Source organism: Pteropus alecto, unplaced genomic scaffold (assembly GCF_000325575.1).
Source record: "Pteropus alecto unplaced genomic scaffold, ASM32557v1 scaffold109, whole genome shotgun sequence".
NCBI lineage: Eukaryota > Metazoa > Chordata > Mammalia > Chiroptera > Pteropodidae > Pteropus > Pteropus alecto.
Window position 1 is genome coordinate 5955616 of NW_006494608.1, and position 22595 is coordinate 5978210.

Sequence of the window (22595 nt, forward strand, 5' to 3'; positions counted from 1 at the left end):
TAAGTGACAGTCTGACTTCTTCGTTTCCTATTTGGATGCCTTTTATGTCTTTCTCTTGCCTGATTGTTAAATCTTGCTCACTGCTCTCAGTCTCAGTCCCTGTCAGTGTTAGCAACAGTTTCAGTAGCATTTGCTTAGATTCCCTTGGGCTCTGTGGTGGTCAGTCTCAGACAATATGAGGGGAAGGGCCCTCTGGTTAGGGGTTGGGGGCTGTAGCTCAGCCTCAGTTTTGCAACTAGGACCACTAAAAATCAGCTGTTGTTTCTCTGTGGTCCCGTCCCACTTCTCTACTTTCTGCCCTGATGACTGAGCCCTGCTGCTGGCTGCTAAAAGTGCCGGCACTTCCAGGCAGGCTAATCAGGGAAGCGCCGCACCTTCACTCCCCCTCTTCCTCCTGAAAGGATCTCCAGCAGCTGCAAGAGGCAGCTTCTTTATTTCTCCAAGACCACCTCCCAACATCCGGGGTTCTGACAGGTTCTGTCAGGTCAGAACCCCGGGTGTTGGGAGGTGGTCTTGGAGAAATAAAGAAGCTGCCTCTTCTTTATTTCTCACACTCAGACGTGCTGGTGTGCAATTTGGGTGGTTTTTGTTGAGTTTTAGATGTTCAGCTTATTGTTTTCTCAAGGGGAGCGATCTGAGGACATCTCTCACTCCGCCTTGCTTTCTCACCTCCTCCATTATACTTTTAAATGTATTTTTATGTCGAGGATTATCTGTATCTTTCCATTTTATTTGTCAAAGCTGAGTAATGTGTTATTATATGTTCTGCTTTTCAGTATGTTTAGAATATTTCACATACACTAAAGAACTTGGGCCAAAGGCATACAGACCTGGGATAGACCCCAGGTTAGTCACTTACTGTTAGGGTACCCTTAAGCGAATTACTTAGGTTCACTCAGCCTTGTTTTTTTAACATGTAAAAATGAGGACAATAATAGTACCGCCTCTCAGAGCTGTTTATGAAATGAGGTAATGCATATAAAGTGCTTGTTGCAGGATCTGACATACAGCACTAAGTAATTTAGCTATAGAAATATAATTTTGAGCTTAGGATGGAACATAGGGTTTGAAGGCTGTATAGTTGGTATTACAGTTCAGAAAAGAGAGGCATAGGAGAAGGGAGAAACATTCCCTTAACCTAAGACATAGAAAAACATTCTTCTGACCTAAGAACTTGTAAAGTGGCCCCTGGTAGAGGTATTATCTATGAAATGTCAAGTTGCTGCATAGCAGGTTGGAACCCCCACATCCCATAGGCTTGTTCTTGCTGCTGGTCCACTCTGTAATGCATATCATAAACATACCTATAATTTTCTGTGGAGGAGCTGCCGCCATGATGTCAAAATCCTTTTCCTCCTGTTAGACAGAATGTGATTAAATATGTCATTAATCTCCACAGGGCAGGTCAGAAGGCTCTGTAAACTCTTAAGATTCTAACAACAGCTAAAAGCATGGACTGCTCAAAGTAAGTTGCACAGTTTGAACCGAAAGCAAGAGACTTGAAGAGCAAAATGATTTATTCTGTCAGTGATTACTACATCATTGGTTTTCTCTGAGTTGTGGGGTGAATAGCTTCGGTTCCCCACCTGAAATACAGAAGAAACAATACCTAATTCTTTTATTTAAAAAGAGGAAAACAAACAGAATTGAGGTCATATTGTATAGTAATTCTGTGTTCTATTTTTTTCTTCAAGTTATTTTACAACTAAAATAACAATAATGATGATTCTAACACCTATTTCATGATAAGGATTTTCCATTTACAAAATGCTTTCACATTATTTCTCAGTTCATTTTTAGAAAACTTGATGTTTATAGGTTTTAATTACATTTCAGATTATGAGAGACTTATTTTTTTAAATAAATTCCACAAATGTGTTCTTTCTTGCTATACTAATTATGCAGAAATTGTTATTTACATATTTCCTTGCTTCTCAGTGCTGTTACAGTGATGGACATATTCTCACCAGAAAATACTGACATGTTTTGTTGTTGGTTGGTAAATACTAGCTCACAATTTTAGAAAGTCTATCATAAACTTTAATAATATTTATTTTCAAACCTTTTAAAAATTAATATTTGTGTATTATAAATGAAATTGCAATGGTCTATATTATGGAATACTTACAAATAATTTGAATATATGATTATGAAAACTCATAAACATTTACAAATGGCATATGAAATTATTGTAGGCAATACCTTAGTATGACACATCAAAGATGAGTTTTTGTAAAAGAAAAAAAAAAAACAGAGCATGATAATATCTAGCTCACACTAATTTTTTTATAATGTTTCAACCTATTCCACTCAGTCTAACACAAGATTATGATTCTTTTATGTTGCTTAATACACACACACATCTTGTTTTCCCAGCACTGCCACAGTGTTGAACTCATATCACTTGTGTAATGATTCTTTCTTAACTGTGTAGGGTTGCTTTTCTGGATGTGCTATTTTAGGGTGTGTGTGGAGAATAGAGTTAGGTCTTTGCTTTCAAACACCTGTAGTTTTCATTAACCTTTAGTTAACGGGCACTTTTCTTTTACCAACATGATGTTACTATATAAAGTAGTTATTTACCATGAATGGTTTCTTCCCATTTTTTCTCAACATACTTCACTCTCCCTCTCTTCCTCTTTCCCCTCCCCCCAATTCTGAAAGCTGCTTCCTTAGAGAGCTCTGAGACAGTGTCATGTAATAGAAAGAATATAAGACTAGGGGTAGGGGAGAATCTAGGTAATCTGGGTATTTATTGGCTTTCTACTCTGGGCTGTGGGATATTCAATGAGACCAAAGAAAGAGACCAATGAAATTGGGGAGAGGAACTATGGATATCTTATAAAGTCAAGTTACACTATAAATTCATGCAGAATAAGTGTAGAATGAGTAATCAGGTGGTAGGTTCTGTTAGAGATGGGAAATGTTTTGTGAATTGGAGAACTGGTCTCATTTCTTTCTAGATAGCTGAGAAACTCTTCCTGCAATATAAGACCCCAGGATTCTTTTAAAATACGTGGCCACAAGAAAGGTAGGTAAGAATTTATTTGTATACTTATATACTTTAAAAATCAGCAGTTCAAAGGAGGAGCTGGTGAACTTTGATAGCATCAGTGGTGGCGGAAGGGGGAGAATTGGGCACTTGACAGTGTGGGAGGGGAAAATAAAAAAAGAAAAATCAGCAATTCATATATTGCTAAGAACTTTATATTCATTCAAATCACATAGATTGTTTCTTGTTTTAGAAAAGTATTGCTTACTATTTGGGAATAGGGGTCTTCTCAGAAGTAGAAATGCATATAGGAGGTTACCAGTCATCAAGTGTCTGCAAAGATTTATTTTGTGTGCAGAAAACAGAATCTCTGCACTGATATCTGTGAACTAGGTAGTCTTAATGATTGATGGTTGATACAAACATCGACTAAGGCCAAAGAAAGATAAGATCTGTTATTTTCCCCAGATTCCTCAATTTGGTCAAATGTTATAAAACAGCAGTCCCCAACCTTTTTGTTACCAGGGACTGGCTCTCCTATGAGAATCTAATGCCTGGTGATCTGAGGTGGAGCTGAGGCAGTGATGTTAGCACTGGGGAGTGGCTGCAGATACAGACAAAGCTTCTCCCACTTGCCTGCTGCTCAACTCCTGCTGTACAGCCTGGTTCTAACAGGCCATGGACAGGTACCTGTCTGAGGCCCAGGCCTTGGGGACCCCTGTTATAAAAGTATATTCCTTTTGTAGATACAAGTGCCTATAAATTAAATACACACACACACACACACACACACACACATGAAATTAAAGCACTGCATAAATACTTAAATATCAGACTTCCTGATTTGTTACTGAATAACTGAAGATGGTTTCTGTCATACATAAAAATGGAAAATGAAGTGAAGTTCATTTACTGGCCCCAGCTTCCCCCGCTTTTCAGTTTTTTCTCTTCTGTGGTGCTGTTGGAGGGACATAATACCCACTGGACACTCCTACCCCAATACTATGTAACCCATTCTCAAGAAAGTTTCCAACTTTAATTCATTAGCACAAAGTCAAATCATTTTTTCCTGACCTGTTTTAAGCTATATCTCTAATTTTGGCATTAAAAGTTTTTGTCTTTCCAGAAGAAATTTTGGTATTGACATGGGAGTGGAGACATATGACTTTTTTCGGGAGAAAAGGTGTGTCTTTCAAATGAGAGCAACTAGGTGAGCTCTCACTTCTCTATGTGTTAGGCATGTCTTATTTATCAGGATCATATTTAATATATATACCTCAGAAATATCTTTCTCATAAAATGATAGGTTGAATGCTGAGTGAGCTTAGATGGGAAGAGCAACATTTAATAGACATGCATTTTTTTAAAAAAATTGGATTTTGAACATTAAAATTTCTTGCAAGTAGATGAATGAGCAAATAGGAGGTAGAATTATAAACAATGTAAATTACATATATTTCTTGAAATATGTTAAGAGGAGAAGAAATATGCGAAGTGAAATATGTACAGAAGAAAATTGTGAATGTGAGCTGGACAGGATTATGAAGAGAAGCAGCTAATTGGAGATTATCTGAAAATAAAATGTCTGCAGTACTCCCTGGGGAAATTAACTACCAGATGAGAAACATATTATGAAAATACGGTGACTAATGTTATCTTTTAAGAACAGTTATAGGAATGATGGCAGTTCTTTGACTTGAAAAAAATGAACGAATGAATCTAAGAAGGATAAAAAAAATCCATATGATAAGCGATAACCAAGGTAGACACACTGAAATTTTTTTGGTGAAGCCAATTAAGCATATATATATCCTATTAGTGCCTCTTAGTAGCAAAAGGACTGGGAGATATTTTTAGAGGTTATGGGGAGAGAATAATCTCTCCTGAAAAACTCTCAGTAATTTTTAAAATTCAGAGCAAAATTTTAAAAATGACTTTTTATTTTCCACTGGGTTATTTGGAAAGTATTTGTGTTACAGTCAAAAGCCACTGAACTGATGGTCAAATAAATTTTCTTTATAATTAAAAAATTTTCAAATACAGTTCATATGTAATATTATATTAGTTTCAAGTATACAACATAGTGATTAGACATTTATATACCTTACAAAATGATCACTCTGATAAATCTAGTACCTGTCTGACACCATACATAGTTATTATAATATTATTGATGATATTCCCTTCACTGTACTTTATATCCCATGACTATGTTTATAACTGCCAATTTGTGTTTCTTAATCCTTTCACCTTTTTCACTCATCTCCCCACAAATAAAATTTCATACTGGAAAATAAGCTAGAAAAAACCTACATGATTATATGAAATGTTAAAATTATATTAAATGTTTTGAATAATCAAATTAAGTATTGGCCTTGATCATAATGTGAAAATGAGGATAGTGGTGTACTTTTTAAGGGCTTGAGTCTTTAATGTTCACACAAGGGCAAATGTATATATCAGATATTACTACATAAATATTTCCCCTCTCAGCCAGTGTGGTGAGGCCAACGCAGCTCTCATGGCTCAGGCTGTGGTGCTAACCACTTCAAGATGAAGCGTCACCACTTGTCCCAATTATTACCATACTCTTCAGCAAACTCTTGTCCTACGATCACATCAGCCATTCATGTCCCCAGAGAAGCTCATCTTTCATGTATTCTGTGAAGGGCTTGTTTTTCTTCTGAAGGTATGCTGTGGTAGTGTGTGCTTCATAGAAGCACAGAAATCTTTTGTTTGGAGAGAAAATCTCTAGTTCAGAAATATAAGTCAGCAAGTCCTCTTGCAGTGGCGTAGAACTGTGGGAAAAACCAAAGAAGTACAGATCTGTGGTATCACAGCTCTTGAGGAAGTGGGTGACTGTGCCTTTCCCATTTGCTTGGAGGTTGATTTTCCTTCTGTGTGTCAAAGGTGTATGGATGTGGTTTCCACAGGGCCATGCTTTTATTTCTCTGCTGAAATCAGTGTGGAGCCCATTGGCCAGTATTAGTGACAGTAGCTTTCAGGGCTAAAAGACGGCTGTTTGGTATGAGACATTGAGAATTGCTACCAAATTTGTGTACACATTATTGGAAAGTCACTTTGGCACAAGGGCTGACGTAATAGAAAGATGAGTAACAAGTGGCTATCAGCTAGTAATGTTTAACCAGATACATACAGAAGTGTCACCTCTGTAACTTGTAAAAGAAAATGAAAAAGAAAGAAAAAGAAAAGTCACTTGCCTGGTATCTAGAGATTTTGGGGTTGAGGTCCGATGTTTGAGCAAAAAGAAAAAAAAATCTGTAAGTTATTGTTACATGAACTTCTAATTGAATTGCTGGAATATTTAACTCAGTTACCAGACAATTATTTCTTTTCTCCATACCAGTTATAATAGGCTACTGTTGTTACCTTAAATATCCCTAGTAGCACCAGTGTTATTTGATCAAATTATGGAAAGTATGTCGTGTGACAAAAGTAGAGAATCACAAACCATTCAGTCAGTTACTCTTTAGGGAAAGAAGGAAAACTGAAATAAATGGCCAATGGCAACAGCAGCCATCCCTGAAGAGTGATGTCCCCAAACTAGGAATCTTCTCTGGAGGACGTGTGTTTGTTATATTGTCAGTTAATTGAGCAAAGAAGTTAACAGCATGCAGGTGAAATGGGAGGGGACTGTCATAAAAAGCAACCTCTTTTTAAAATTAATTAATTAACTTTCATTAAAATTATTGGGGTGACATTGGTTAATAAAATCAAATAAGTTTCAAGTGTACAATAGCATAGAAGGATGGGCTCATGAGAACTGCTGGTCCTGTTCTGCCATGGAAGAGTAATTCTTTTGGGGTATAGAAGACAAATGAAATGTTTCTGAAATGTTTAGGGTGTCTCTCAGAGTGAAAAGAAACTCCATGGCAGAAATATAGCCAGAGAAGGCCACTGTAAAAAGCACTTGAGGGTAAGAAGAATCACATAAGAGAAGTTACGTGGAAGCCATAGAGCTCTCTCATGCCCTTTTTAGGGGCAGAAATTAGTTCCTATTTTCTAACCCTCTGTACAGTTTATCCCTTTATTATGTTCATTCCAGTTTTCCTCATCTTTCATTTTGTCTTCTTTTTCACTTACTGTTACATGTGTAGATGTCTTGCCTCTCCGCTTATTTTGTAAGGTTGCTGTGGACAGGATTGATTTATTCTGTCTTTTGTGCCCCTACCTTGGGCTAGAATAATGTATAGTACAGCGTTTATGTATGTGGTAGGTATGTTTTCGCTTAGGTTCTCTGGCAAAGAGAGTGTGAAGTAAAACTTACATGAGAAGTCTTTATGAAGAGGTGCAATTCAAGAACAGCTACAGTGAGGGAGTAGGGGAAACACAGCCAATACAAGATAACGAGTTACCAAGCTGCCCATAACTTCTTAAGAGAACACAGCTAGTTGCTCTGTGACATACATTTTCTTGCAGACAGGTGTTTGGAACCACTGTACCTCACATAATTTGTCACAGGAAGGAAAGGCAAAATTATCCCCACCGGGCTTTAAGTCCCTGTTTCTGAGTTGTTACCCAGCCCCTCTGGTCAGCCTGAGGGGAAGCCAGATCCTATACCCCACAGCATAGTGCTTCATGGGAATCCTGAAGTGATGGGAGGAGTCAGAACCTCAACAACACCAGTTCAGGTGGAGTCCCAGAGTTGCCATAGCTCATGCCACATGCTCATGACATAGGCTGAGCCAAAACCATCACCCTCAGGGAGACTGAGTCAGCTGGTGGTGTTGGAGACAAGGTGGCAGGAGGAGCAGCTGCTTGACATGGAACAAGTAGCCAGAGGAACAGTGTGGGGAGAGGCAGACAAATCTGGAAAAGTATATAAACTGGGTCTGATACAGCACGCAATAACTAGATATTGGCTGAACAACTAAATATAATAAATGTTTAATAAATGTTTTTTCACTTCTCTTGGTGAATTGCTTCCTATGCTTTTACTTTAGTAGTATTATTGAGAGATACAAAGGGAGATTTAAGAGTCTACACAAACTAAATACATAAGTATTAAGAGATCAAAATAGAGGGAGAAGAAAAATTGAGATCAAGGAAATTAATCAAGGAAGGCTTCCTGGAGGAGGTGAGTTTTGAGTTGTCTTTTGAAGGCTGTAATGGTAAGGATTTATAAAGAGGACGGAGTTGTCTGCAAAGGGCTCTTGAAATCTTAGACTCTGAGCAAAATGCCAAGTTTGGGGGTAGATTTCAGAAATCTGCTACGATTGTTTAGCTTCATTATTTTTAAAAGTAACAACAGTATAGAAAATTGTCATTTATACTTTGGCTTATTTTCCAAACTTTGGCAAAACTCAAAGATGTTTTTTGCCTTTGAGTTCGGAAAAATTAAAATTAATGGTATCTAGTATTGGCAAAGAGATAGAGAAACGGTTTTCTACATTCTTATAGTGTGTAAATTCACAGCCTTTTTAGAGGTCATTTTGATTTTTTTTTTATCAAAATCTGAAATACAAAAAAATATTGACCCAGAAATTTGTTTTTTTGTAATTTATATACATATATGTTTACAAAATTATCCATTGCAGTTTTGTTTCTAATAGTGAAAATGGGTTCAAATGAAATATCTATCAACGGTGAAATGGATAAGAAACTAAGCACTTCATGTTGTATTTCTGTTGAGAAATGTAGATCCATAGGTACTGGTATGGAAGGGTCTCATGACACATTGTTACCTTGAAAATGCAAGTTATAAAAGAGCATGTAAAGTATCAGTCCAGTGATACAAGAAACAGCAAAGAACAAAACTAAAAAAAAAAAAAAAAAAAAATGAACCTAAGGATTGAGACATGAAGCAACTTTTTCTTTTTATTGTTTGCTTCTGTGTGTATTCCCTTGCTTAAATTCAGGGGAAAAAAAACTCTGAAAGGTAGCATCTTTTAAATAAGAACCAAGTTCATCTCCTAGAAAGGGTCAGAGGAAATTTTCATGTTAATGCTTAAGAACAAAAAAGAAAAAAAAAAGAGGAAAAATAATTGGGAAGAAGCCATAGGTAGTTCTGTACCAATGACATTTCACAGAATGTTTAGAATTAGGAATTTTTTTAATGAATTTTAGAAAAACAAATATCAACTAATTTAAAAAGGTCTTTTGTAGGCTGAAGTAATAGAAAGTTGGGAAAGTATCAAAAATTAGAATATAATAATACAGTTCACTATGCAAAGGAAAAAATTTTAATAGACTAATACAGAAAACAAAATTTTTATGTTATTGTGCAAATCGCCAAGTTTTATGTGGACAATATGAAAGATTTTATACCGACTGTTTTGTTCTAAGAATGGCATTGCAAATGAGGTTTTTTTTTTTTCTAATTCTAACTAAATTTCGACCCTAGGTAGAACTAATATAAAAGAAAAAAATCAGTTTCAAAGATCTTAGGACCCCTTTCTCCACTGTTCCTAATAGGAGCTCAGACATGCAGCCAGCCCTTCCACACTTGCTGTGACAGGGGACTCACGCTGCTATGAGGTGACCTGTTCTTTCCCTGGATAGCTCTGCTTGTGACAGTTCTTAGTACTCTATTGAAGTAAAATCTGCTGCAGGGGAAGGTTTGCTTCTAATGCACATTAGAATGAGCTTTAAAAATTGATGAAGGCCGGGTCCCCACCTTATACCAATTACGTCGCTTGGAGTGGGGCCCAAGCATCAGCATGTTTCCTCAAGTGTCCCAGGGAGCCTCACGTGCAGAGGGGATTGCCAACTACTATACTCCTGGATGCCCATGACATTTTTAAAGAGCACTCGCATATTTCACCTTCATCTCTTCTCCAAGAAAATTATCTGCCAGTCTTCACGTGAAATGGTTTGTAATATTTTAAAGGTCTGTATGAAGAATATAAATTTATACTGAAATCACTGCAACAGAGCTTTTCTTCTATAAGAAATTTAGTGAAATACAGTTATAATGACAAGAATCAGATTACGAGGAAACAGACCAAAATTTAATGATGGGCTATTTAGGATATATACATAGGCATATATATATATATATGTGTGTATACATATGTATACACACACATATATATATATATATATATATATGATTCTCAACTGTTAATGGACACCTAGTTTTTTATACCTGAAATATTATGAATAATGCTGCAATGAACATGTAAGTATAGATATCACTTCTTAATGTTTTTTCCCTTTAAATATATACCCAGCAGTGGAAATGCAGGGTCATATGGTAATTCTATCTTTAATATTTTGAAGGAAATCCCTATTCTTTTCTATTTGGCATAGGCATATATATATATATTTTATCCGTAATGAAGTTTGTTAACTTGAAAATTCAAGATCTACTCAGTTGCAGCAGCTGGACTAAAATGCAGTACAGGAAGATGAATTTGAGAGTTTCCTGAGTCAGAAACCCCTGTGCTCCTGCACTGAGCAGATTCTTCTGAGTCTGCCTGTTTTTTAATGTCTCAGCATTCTGCTTTTTGTAATGATTTAAAAACCAACCCAGTGCAGTAGCAGAAACAGCCAAAGTGGGACATATACCTGGCTTGAGTTAGTGAGAAATCAAATTAAAGTTTTGTAAAAAGAAAGATATAATAGGAAAAAATACATATTTTCTTGGTTTTGAGTTTCGTAGTGAGAACTAGAAATTATGATAGGGATAGTTTTAGAATCTAGGTATCCTCCCAAAATCTATTTATGTTATTTTTTCTAGCAAATTAAGGTAAACATAGCCTTATAGTCACAGTTTCTATGGAGCATGAGTATTGTTTTTGCCTGAGGAAATTTTGTTAGAGAACTTCTCACCACTGAAATGAGGGTCCATCACAGGTCTCTTATAAGGTGATGTTTGAACAGTTAAAACAATGCATGTATGGGGAGAGTGGCTAAGGCATTGTGCCCACCCCAACCAAAAAACTGGGTTCCTGGGCCCCAGGCATGATGCCTGGAGACTGGAGTGACCTGAGAGATGGCATCAGAGGTGAAAATGGAATTGAAGAATGATCCAGGCATGGATTTAAAGAGGCTCTGAAAAGAAGCCAACAGTGGGCGTCAGACAGATGGGAAAATTTGAGGTGGAAGTGTCGAGAGAAGCCGTAGGTTTTAGTATGAGTGTCACAGGCTGTAGTAGGAGGGAGCTGTGAAAGGCATTGAGCTGGTTATTGAGAGTAAGTTGCAAATCGATCTTACTTTTTTTTTTCCTATAAGGGATATAAAATATTTCATCCACGTCTTTTGAGGAAAAAACAAGCTCAATATCCCTTCATTTTAGCTGAAGTGGTGATAGTGGTCAGAAGTCTGGAAATCATACCTTTTCCCAGTTTACATTTCTCTTAATACTCTGCATACATGGACCTTAACCTTACTATTGAATTCCTGCTTGGTGTTCATTCATTCATTCTGATTAAAAGGCTCCTGTTCTGTGGGGGCAGTCTGCTGCTCCTCATCTACCTTTTTTATCTGGTCAGGTGTTCTGCATCTTGCCTCATCACAAGCGGCTCTCTAGACATATCATACCTCTTGTTTCCTACCCAGAGTGCTTCGCTTATCTGTGATTTCATTTTGAGGTGCCCTATGGAGGAGGCTAGAGGTGACAAGGAACTGAGAAAGGCCATGCCTGTGACAGTAACAGTTCTGTTCCCGCCACCACACACAGTCATCTCAGTTAATTCAAGCAGACCATTTCTTTCTGAATGAGGAGGGTCGTTTCCATTTCTTTTCTTCTAATCTCATTCAGAGAGTGCTCAGTCTTGGTGAGTAATGAAACCCTATGCTCCACGGCCCACTTCCAGCTGGGTGCAGTTCCAAAAATGCGCTCAAAGCCAACACTAATTATGTTCAAAGTTTCTTATTAATAACAGAGTAAAGACATATGTAAGCAAATATTGAATATTAATTTTCTCTAATAAGAGGGCTTGGCTATTTTATTATGGATGTAAAGCTGTCTTAGTGTTTATAGCTGGAGCACTGGCATAGTGCCTCAGATGTCAGGAGGGGAAGATGGTGCCCTCTGACAAGAAGCTTCCAATTTTCTGGGACAACTTTTCCCACATTCTTGCTAAAAAGCCTGTGCCCAGCTCATTGGCTTGTCAAATAGAGCAAAACCTCCCGGGTTTGAACCACTCTCATAGAGAATCTGTGATTGCTTTGTGGGGACATAACAGAATCATTTCTACATTTTCTGTGTTTAGTTTTTCCTAGATAAATCAATGTTTAAACTAGTTTTTGAATTAATCTAGTTTAAATCCACTGAAAAGAATGTTGCGCTCTTAAAAAGTAGCAGTTCCACACATAAATATGATCTGTGATCTGCCTAGAATAATAGTACCTGGTACACAATAGGCTCTTTAAAGTTTGATTAATGGATTATTACAAATTACTAAAGCAAGACTAAATTTCTTCTCTGGATAGCACTTTTTAAAATAACAGAGTTGTTGTTTGTACTTCAAAATGATAAAATCACTTCTTTAAAAATATTCTCTTATCAATTTCGTATTAATCGTATCAATTTATCGATTAATTTAAATTTAGAAAATGATATAAAAAAGTCAAAAAAATGAAATAGCATTAATGGCCAATATTAAGAAACTGTTTAAATATGATTTTTTAATATGGTAAAATATTACACAGACACTAAAACTGATTTTGTAAAATTTTAATAACTTGGGGAAATGTTCATTTTATATTGTTAAGTGAGAACAGCAGGTTACTACATTAATACACACTATGACACAACTTCTTTAAAAAATGTGTATTCAGACACGCATACACATTTGCAAGATATGCACCGAAATACTGACAATTTTTATTTCTAGTGGTGGAAGAAAACATTTGCTTTTCATTTTTTTCTTTTCATTTTTCTATGCTTTTTATATTTTGAAAAATGAAAACTTTTTTTGTCAGAAAAAAATAAACATTATTAAAAATCAGCTGTAAAAGTTCCCTAAAATAAAAAATAAAACCCTGTAAAACAATTCAATCAAAATGAGCAATGAAAATAAAATTCATTATCATTCCAGCTTCAAACTAGTGTGTGTTACCCAGTAGGCACTCACTAAATGTTTTTTTGAGTGAATTGAATAAATGACTGGAGCTAAGCAAAATAAACAAACTCCTGCTCAAATTGGAACTAGTTCAGTTGCTTTTCAGAGTCATCAAAGCAGTTCTGTTTTGTTTATTCTATTAAACTCAAGTTCAGGGTTGCAAGGCATTTGCATTAACTGTTGAAGTGTGTTGACATTTCATTTCATTTTGACTTACTCCACCTGTTTTTTAGTAAGCAGACTGAGCAGTATGCAAATAAGCAGGTTTCTACATATGGGCTGTTGCATGAGTTCTTGAAAACTAATTTCAGAAGTGCTTCCATCTGAAGAGTGTTCTGTCCATCATGGGAGAAGACATGAAATGAGTCCACACACCTCTTGTGTTGGGATAGTTAAAATGGCTAAAGTACAATAGTAGCTCCCTACATCCCTTACAGGTGTGTCCCTATGCCTAGCCCTCTGCACTGGGCCATGGCTCTGTCTACTACCTTTGCTACTTGGCAGCTTCATTCTCTCTCTGCCCTCCTTATTGCATCTGTCATCTCAGCCTTCAAATGCACTCAGATCTCTGGCTTCTCATCTCTGCTGCTCCTTGGAGTTACCATTCTATTTCTCTCCTTTCTTTCACTGCCAATGTCTCAATAAGATCGTCAATAGTTATTGCCTGATCCCAGCTAGAGCACTTTCTCCCTCCTGTGGATCCCCATGCACTTCGTGGACACTTCATAGTTTCTGTGTCAGTCCGCGAGAGGCCAGGCATATTCCTGCCTTTGATGCATTTCTCCTACCTCAGAATTCTTAGGAACACAGTAGGCCCTGTGGGACTTATTTCTGGGATTTAGGGCCTCTCTCTGTTCAGTAACATGGAAAGGTTTGTAGAGGCTCCTGGCTTTTCCCATGGAACATATTTCCACTAAGTACTCTGTTTTTTGTTTTTTGTTTTTTTCTTTCTCTTTTTACATATACCTCACATCTAAAGTTAACTGCTTTTCCAACATTAACTAAAGTTTTATCTCTCAACTAGTGTCTTACCCTACTCACAAAGTCTGAATTTGTTTGCTTATTTAATAACTTCAGCAGAACTATAAGAGGCATACCATAGCACAGAGTCAGACAGACTGGGCTCAAATCTCATCTCTGACATGGACAAGCTCTCTGACTTTGGGATACGTTACTGGACTTCTGTGTGCCTCGATGTGCTCTGTGGAACATTGTTATAATAATGGCCACTTTAGGGAATTATTGTAGGATAGATAGTAGTATTGTCTGGGAAGTGCTTGGCCCTATATCTGGATCATGAAAGTTACTCACTGAATGCTGAAGCACTTCCTTTCTTACTGGCTCCCTCTTTTCATACCTGAAAACAATTTCAGAATAAAGAAGTTGCACTGAGGCACAAGTGCCTAGCAGCCAGCAAATTAGTGTGATTCAAGCTGGTATCCCAGCAAACAGTCATATTATACTCCATGAGCCTCCCGGACAGTCACTGTAAAATCACCAACCACAAATAGAAGGCCATGCATTCCAAGAGTCTCCTCTCTCTACTTTGTTCAACCAGTGTGATCTGTCCAAATAATTTGAAGTTACAGAAAACGTACATAGCAAGTATTAAAGCAGCAGGTGCTGGAAGCACTCAGTGCTGTCAAGTCAGACAGCCATAGTCGTCTATGCAGAGGGAAAGTGAAAGCATCACATTTCCTTCTTTTCTCGGATTTGCCGTCTTTTTCTCATCTCTGGTGCCAGTGTCTTCTCACAGGATTTATAAGAGAAGAAAAGTCTCTCTGTTCTGAAAATGGTAGAAAACGTTCCAAAACTTTCTTAGCGTTCTTCCTAGCAACAGATCCAGTGACTTCCTCCACGTTTCTTCTGAATGGCACTGCTCTCAGGGTGTTTATCACTTTCTGCCACCTGCTAGCCATACAACTTTATGAGGACCAAACATATGCCAGCCAGTTACAAAACTAACTACATACATACATTGCTTTGTAGTCATTTATCTGCATAAACAATGAATGCACCTCGGGGTTGGTGGAAGTAAGGTAGACTAAGAATCACAAAGCTTGCCTCTGGGGTCTTGGCCTTATGACAAATCATTGAGAAGTTACCTGCTCTCACTGAAACTTTATTTTTGTCTGTAAAATGTTGAGAAAATACTTATTTTTCAGTATTAAGTGAGATAACTTCTGTGAAAAATAAACCACAAAATGCCATTCAACACAAAATGGTAGTATGTCTCATCTCTGTCTATTACCTGCCAAATCTCAGTCATCTTTGTATTTCTTGTGGCCCTCAGGGCAGTACCTTGCACCTACTGGATCTAAACAGTAATTGTTGACTGAACAGTTTAATAATTCAACACAGCAGAGAAGAAAGAAGCAAGCCAAATAGGCCTCTGTATGGGCAGCAGAGATGGAGTGAAATCTACACACACAGTCACATGCTTTCTTTGTAGACTGGCCCATGAGGGCTTGCCTCTGAAGCTTTCCAGTCTGCTTCACACAAATCAGCCCTAGGAGAATCAGAAGTATATAATTAGAAGCAGTGAGAATGGGTTTAGTTGCTCCAGGCAGACACACTGACCACCATAAGAAATTGGAGTTTGATAGCCCGACAATAATGGTAGAGACAGAAAAACTAAGAAAAGCAGACATGAGAATTTAAAAAGCTCTTCAGTGTGGGGCTTTTTACTATAAGAAGAGATACCATGAGGCTTACTGAAAGCTAAATTAGACAAAGCGTTTGAGATCTCTGGAGAATGATTTCACTTTGGCAGAAGTATACCAGATGACCTAAAATGACAGATTCTGCTAATTTCCATGATTGCCTCAGGGAAGGATGAAGCTACCTTGGCTCTGTTTTTGCAATATGTTTTTCAAACATAACTTCTTGGTCTGCTGCACAAGTAATTACTTTCACCACAAAGTTCATGTTGCCAATTATCTCTACTATGGCCCAATTTTCTCTAATGATGCTGGAACCCAATTCTTCTGGGTTTCACAAGCTCTACCAAGTAAATGTTAAAACCTTTATCCAGGAAATGAATTGCTTGGTCGTATCAGTTTATGTAGCTATTTATATCTTCAGGATGATTTGCAATCAATTTGGAGAACTGGTAATTAGTAATTTTAAGTAATGACTTTGACACTAAATATATTCATTTTTATTTATTAACTATCTGTTTTTTTCACTATTTTTATGCTACCATTTGCTCTCTGAGATAGTGTTTAATTCAATGTTCTTATCATAGTATGAACATCATTGTAGATGGCACGCTTATCTAATTTGTAGATAACATGAAGGTGAAAGGCATAACAAATATTTTGGAAGGGCAGAATTGAGAAGCCAAAAGTTTTGAGCAGGTTGGAATAATGAACCCCATTCTAGAAAGGTAAAATATTAATGGGGTGAAAATAAAGCCTTCACTAAGTTCTAACAAAAATACCTACAAAAAGATAAGGGAGATATTGTCAAGCCGATATTCAGCTATAAGCAACATTTGGGGCTATAGAGAACAGAGATTCACTCAGAGCACCCTAAGGAAGAAGGAGTTACCACACAGCATCCCTGTCTGGGTCTCTGGAAAGTGGGATGTTATCAGGGTTATCAGAAAATTATTGGTGGAGAGTTATGAGGCAACTTCAGGGACTGACTCTTCTCCCTTGTGATCTCTCTTCTGGCCTTTCTGCTTACTTCTGCTCTTCAGCACATTCTCCTGTAACTCCTGATGTTCAGCACAAATCCCAGAGAGAGCCTGTTTAATTGAATTGTCTGATGATCTTCTCTTTTCTAAGCAGAGATCTTTACACAAAGTTACCTCATGGGTCATCATCCAGACTCTGTGGGATGCCCTTGAGTCAGCACTCACCCTGACATTTAGGTCCTATCAGAGGCCGCCTCTGCTGAAACAGTAGTTTGGCACTACTTTTCAGAACAGTGGGCTGTGGTTGAGGAAGTTCACACTAGAATGTGAATCTGTATGTCTCAAAGGGCCAGAATTGGGACCAAGAGAGAGTCAACTCCATACAGAGTTCTCTAAAAATGGAATAGGCCATAGGCAGAAAGATTGTTTAATAAGATGACCTTACAGGCCTATTCCAATTGCCAAAACTGTGTTTTTTTTTAATCATTCTTTTATTTCTTCCCAGGAGTGTCTAATGAAAACCATCTTTTCACATTATTATTAAAATGAGCCATGAAGATAATTCTGCCACAGCATAAGTAGGACATGCCTAAGGTGTCAGAAACAGTAATGCTTTTGCATTAACCTCTTAAATAAAATATATTTCATATGTGGAATATTTATAAATTAGATTTTATTATAGTCAATAATGATGCTTCAAAGAGAGGAAAGATTTACAGAATGTAAATGTAATGTAGCAGCAAACTGCAGCAAGGATGCTTCTCTAAGCTGATTGGAGATGAGTCTAAGAATGTTTGGTAAATTTTTTCCAAATGAATTGTAAATGATGTTTCAGATATTTCGGTTAGGCTTTTAAACTCATATGTCATAATGGACTCAATCATTTAGGGCAGATTTCAGTGATGACTCTTCAAATAGTTGCCTGAGCTGAAGTCTCCAAAATAGTGTAATTAAATCTCAGCATTCAAACTCTACTACTTTGGTAGTGTGTGTGTGTGTGTGTGTGTGTGTGTGTGTGTGTGTGTGTGTGTGTGTGTGTGGTGAAGGGAAAATTAAAATCATTCAATAAAATGTCAGTCCTCACCCAAACAACATAAATTAGTTTTATAATCTGAGAAAATCTGAAAGCACTGGGAAGACTTCAGGATATTTCGTTTTACTTTCCACTGTGAGGATGCATTGTGACAAAAGAAGACAAAGCAGATAAAAGGGCAGAGTAGCTTTCCCTCCAGCTGCCTGTTAGCTGCATTCCCTCAAGGCAGTGCATAGTTAGGAGAGAGAACAGCTTTGTTAAAATTCTAGTCCACCATTTTGAAGACAAGACTAAACTCTCTTGGCTTCAGTTTCCTGTTTTATAAACTGGGGATGATAATAGCCCTTAGGTCAGAGGGTTCTCGTAAGGATTAAAACACTTCTTAGCGCAGTGTCTGGCTCATATATGAAGTGCTTAATAAATTAGCTACTAGGATCATTTTTTATCTTTATTATTCCTTAAGGGGTGGGAACCCTGAAGTTATGTTCGTCTCTGCCCAGAGAGTCATGGCATGAGTCCCTAGTCACCGGTGTGGCCCCACTGCTGCCGATCATACCTGGCCAAGTCTGAAATAGAGTTATGTACAGCTCCAGTTCGTGATCTTGATTCTGTCCTGGAATTTGCTTGGACCTTGCATAAGTCACTGTATCTTCCCAAAGCCTTGGTTCCCTCCTCTTGAAAACTGGGGAACTATTTAATTTTATAGGGTTTAAAAATTTTGGATACTGTTAATTTAAATTGAATTTGTCGTAAAACAAACTTGAGTTACCAGGTGCAAAATGTGTAGAGAAGACAATATTACAGTTAGACAAAATGTCTTACAACATCTCTGACTTTCTTTTGACAAATGGTCTATGTTTGGGCTCCATCCCATCTGAAATTCTGATTGAATTGTTTTGGGGTTTAGATGGCCCCTAGATGGGGCCAAGCCATCAGTATTGTTTAAAAGCTCTCCCAGTGGTGCTAATGTGCCTACAAGGTTGAGAAGCACTTAGCAAGCCCAAGGTCAGACTATGAGTAGTGAGACAGGTCTAGATCTTCCGACTTCCTCTTCTCACTACAGAACGACCTCAAGTTCTGGTTTCAAAGAGGCTTTCTGAACACTTTTTCACCCTTTCTCATGAAAGGAATGTATGAAACACACTGTTCAAGTCCTTCTGTTGGTTTCTGTTTAATTAAGGTTTCTTTCTGTGTAGTTCTACCCTAACCTTATGCTTGTTTTTCTTATTCCCAGATGCCTTTTTTCAGCATCTTCAAAGCCACTTCTAAAATGTAATTGCATTGCTGAGTTCCTCTTTGACATTGTCAGCCTTGATCAAATACTTAGTTCTTCATTGTTTGTTCTTTTCAGTCTGTATTAGATTCTTCCCAGCTGCAGCCTGTGTTGATGTGATTATAAAGCATGGTGTATTCCCATGAAGTACGAGAGTAGAATGAAATCAAGTACCTGTTTTCCTTTTTGATTTGTGTGCACAGTTGTTTCCTGCTATTTAGGGGTCATTCAGACTTCTATCCTATACCAAAATGTAATTAGGATTATGTTACCTTTTTTCATTACCTGTTGCCATTAAATTACTTAAAGTTTCTTAGATATTGATGTCCTTAAGAACAGTAATGCTTGGTTCAAATTAATCATGGACTTTAATATATATTAAGTTCTTGTCAATTGTAGTAGGATAATAGAACGAAATCTCCGGTTAATAGCATTAACTAACCCCAAACAATTTCACTGTGTTTATTACTTTACAGGAATCTTTGTGATATTCTTCTTCAAGACCCCCTCCCCTGTGTGCTGAAGACTTTGACCAAAGCTGCTCTCAGCTGTTGGCATCATCCTGAGAAAAGGACACGGCTGCAAAAACCAGAGAACTGTTCGGGAAACTCCTGGCCCAGTGGATCCTCTGTAAGTGAGAGCCAATCAGTTTCTCTCTTTGTTTTTAGAAATCTAAATTAGCTGTTCTGTCTTCCAAAATATACTTCTTAGGAAAGGGTAAATAGAAGAATAGATTATTGCAGATTCTCTATAAAGAATCAATAGTTTTTCTTTTCTAGGAGAATTTTTTTAGTAGTTATGAAGGAAATCAGTTGGCTATTTTGACCAAACAGGAATATATTTGAAATTATAGCTCTGCTCTATGAAGACTTATTTGAACACACACACACAGAATCTCACCCCTTCCTTCAAAAAAATCAGTAACATTTCTCTCCTTAGAGAAATTTCTCATGATAGTAGTCTCCCCCTTATCTACAGGAGATATGTTCCAAGACCCCCAGTGGATGCCTGAAACTGCAGATACTACTTTAAGGCTTCTTTTTGGCATATTCAAATTGCCAGTATCACACTCTTGTGTTTTGGAGCCATTATTAAGTAATATAAGGGTTACTTGAATACAAGCACTGTGATACCACGAAAGTAGATCTAATAGCCAAGGTGGCTGCTAAGTGGCTAACGGGCATGGATACACTGGACAAAGTGATAATTCATGTCCTGGGTAAGATGGATCAGGATGGCATGAGATTTCATCATGCTACCGAGAACCAAGCAAAACTTAAAACTTATGAATTGTTTATTTCTGGAACTTTCATTTAATATTTTTGGACCTGGTTAACTGTAGGTAACTGAATCCATGGAAAGCAAAACTATGAATAAATATATGTGGCGGGGGAGTCTACTGTATTTAGAGTCTCTGTCAGGCTTCATATCTACCTTATCCTGCTTTCTAGTATCAAACAATATAACTTATGTGAAAGCACTTTTAGACCATGAAATATTATTTGTATAAATAAGAAAAATTATTTCTTAACATTTATAATCCTCCAAAATACTCTCATACCCTCCAATCTGTTTTTCTCCATAGTTTGATTCATTTTTAATTTGATTCAATAAATTTTGCTAGGATCTCAAGAAGCAAAGGAGATAAGTCCTCATCTTCAAGGAATATCTATCAAATGCAAGAGACAGACACAACTAAACATGACCAACTTGACTATGATAAAAAGATGTTGAGAGTGCATTAAGGAATGGAAAAGGTGTCAAATGCAGCCTGTAGCCAGAAGATTGTGTGTGTAAATGCAGCCTTTCTGGAGGAGGTGGCCCCTGACATGCTCCTTGAGAGGTGACTAAGAGTCGGCTTGGTAAAGAGCAGGGTGGAGTGGAGGAGGACGCTACAGACAAGAGTGGTGGGATAGGGGTATGAAACTCACATGCAGAAAGAATAAGTTGTTCTAGGCATGGGGGGTGTGTGTGTGTGTGTGTATGTACATGCATGCATTCGTGCATGCACACATGCGTGCACACTGAGGGGTTTTAAGCTGTCAGTCATTGGCATTTTAGGAGTGTTACCCTGGAGAGACTGTAGAGAAAGAGCTGGAAGTGAGCAAGATTGAAGGAACATTTGTTTTATAAACTATCTGGTGAAGAGATGGGAGGGCTAAAGTTAGAGTAGAAGCAGTGAGGAATAGAGAAAGAGAGAAATGTGAAAGAGCCAGAATGTGCTGGATTTGATGATAGTTTGGGCATTGGAAGTGAGAAAATGTTAGGGCTTGGGATTCTCAGGTATCCGATTTGGGTGACTGAGAGCATGAAGATGTAAAGGAAATTTTGAAGGAAAGAGGACTTATTCTTGGGGAGAAGAGGACTTTGAGGTACATAAGGGACATTTAGGTAGAAATGTCCACCAGGCAGCTAGAAGTATAAGTCTGGAGATTGGCAGAGGGTTTAGGGCTGGAAACATTGATTTAGGAGTTATAGGTAATATTTAAAATCTCTTTTTAAAATACAAATTTGATTTTGTACTTAAGCTTTCAGTATTATTCATTCATATACTTAAAACACAACTGGATTTCCATTTCATTTTGATATTACCTACCATTTTATTTGTGTACATACTTGTTAGTCTTACTTTCTTGGCATAATGAATTATGATTTTTCCTAGAGACAAATGTGATGACTTTTTTAGTTTCTTGAAAGGAAATTTAAAGCAGTGTTTTAAAAAACGCAAGGTAAGCCTTAAAATTTAGAGGAGTTATAAGCCATTGCCATTCTCCTTTTAATTCACAGTAGTTATAGAAATTATTTTAGAAAAGTACTTTGCTTTCCAAAGTATATAGTTCTTTTTCTGTATAAATCATGGTTTCTTGTCAATTTTTCACTTTCATTGCTTTGTCCAGGATTTGAGCATTGCTTATAGTAGACTGAGCAGGATCTTTCTTGCATTCTTCAGTGGGGTGGTGCCAGGGTCCCCTGTTTTGAGTCTTCTCAACATTAACCCAGAACGTCATGAAGGGCTTCTGTTGCAACAGAGGCCGCACTGTTTGAGATCAAGTCCACTCAAGTTAGACTTGAAATACATTACTCAGAGCCTTCTTTGAGGGAATATCATGGGTAAAAATTTTAAATTCAAATAATACTTACAATAGTACTATTTTGAGTGAATTTTATTAGATTACTAAGGCCTTAATTGGCTTACTGACTTTTTTCCTTAAGACCTATTAGGAAATTACAAAATGTACCCTTTTGATAGTCCACTTCACTACATCTTTCCAGAAATTTGAAATGAAAGATCAACTAATCTGTCACTTTCATTTTTATTCACAAGAGAATTAATGTGAAGCAAAATTAAGTAACTTACTTAATGCTAAGAGATGGAGCCAGAGCCCTGGTCTGTTGAAACTCATTTTGCCTTTTTCACTAAATCATGTTTCCTCTCTTATTCCAAATCTTTATTAGACTGTGAAGTTATCTGTATGTCTTAAAATAGGAAATTTAATTAAGTAAATTAGTTAGCACTGATGGCATTTCCTTTGGCTAGTCACTCTATGTTCAACAAACAGATTTTGTATTAATACTTTAGACTCTGATTAAGGCTTTATTATTTTTAATTTTTATAAGTTTAAAAA

At 37.1% G+C, this 22595-nt stretch overlaps 1 protein-coding gene across 17 annotated transcripts in view; it reads left to right on the forward strand.

Annotated features, from left to right (window-relative positions):
- Positions 1-22595, forward strand: part of NRCAM (neuronal cell adhesion molecule) — a 259076-nt gene that overhangs the window by 36990 nt on the left and 199491 nt on the right. For 16 of the 17 annotated variants that reach the window (XM_025041901.1, XM_025041903.1, XM_025041899.1 and 13 more), the window contains exon 2: positions 19446-19599. The gene's annotated coding sequence lies outside the window, so the exon portion shown is untranslated. Of the gene's footprint in view, positions 1-2963; positions 3032-19445; positions 19600-22595 lie in introns of all 17 variants that reach the window. The other variant, XM_025041894.1, reaches the window with a different exon arrangement.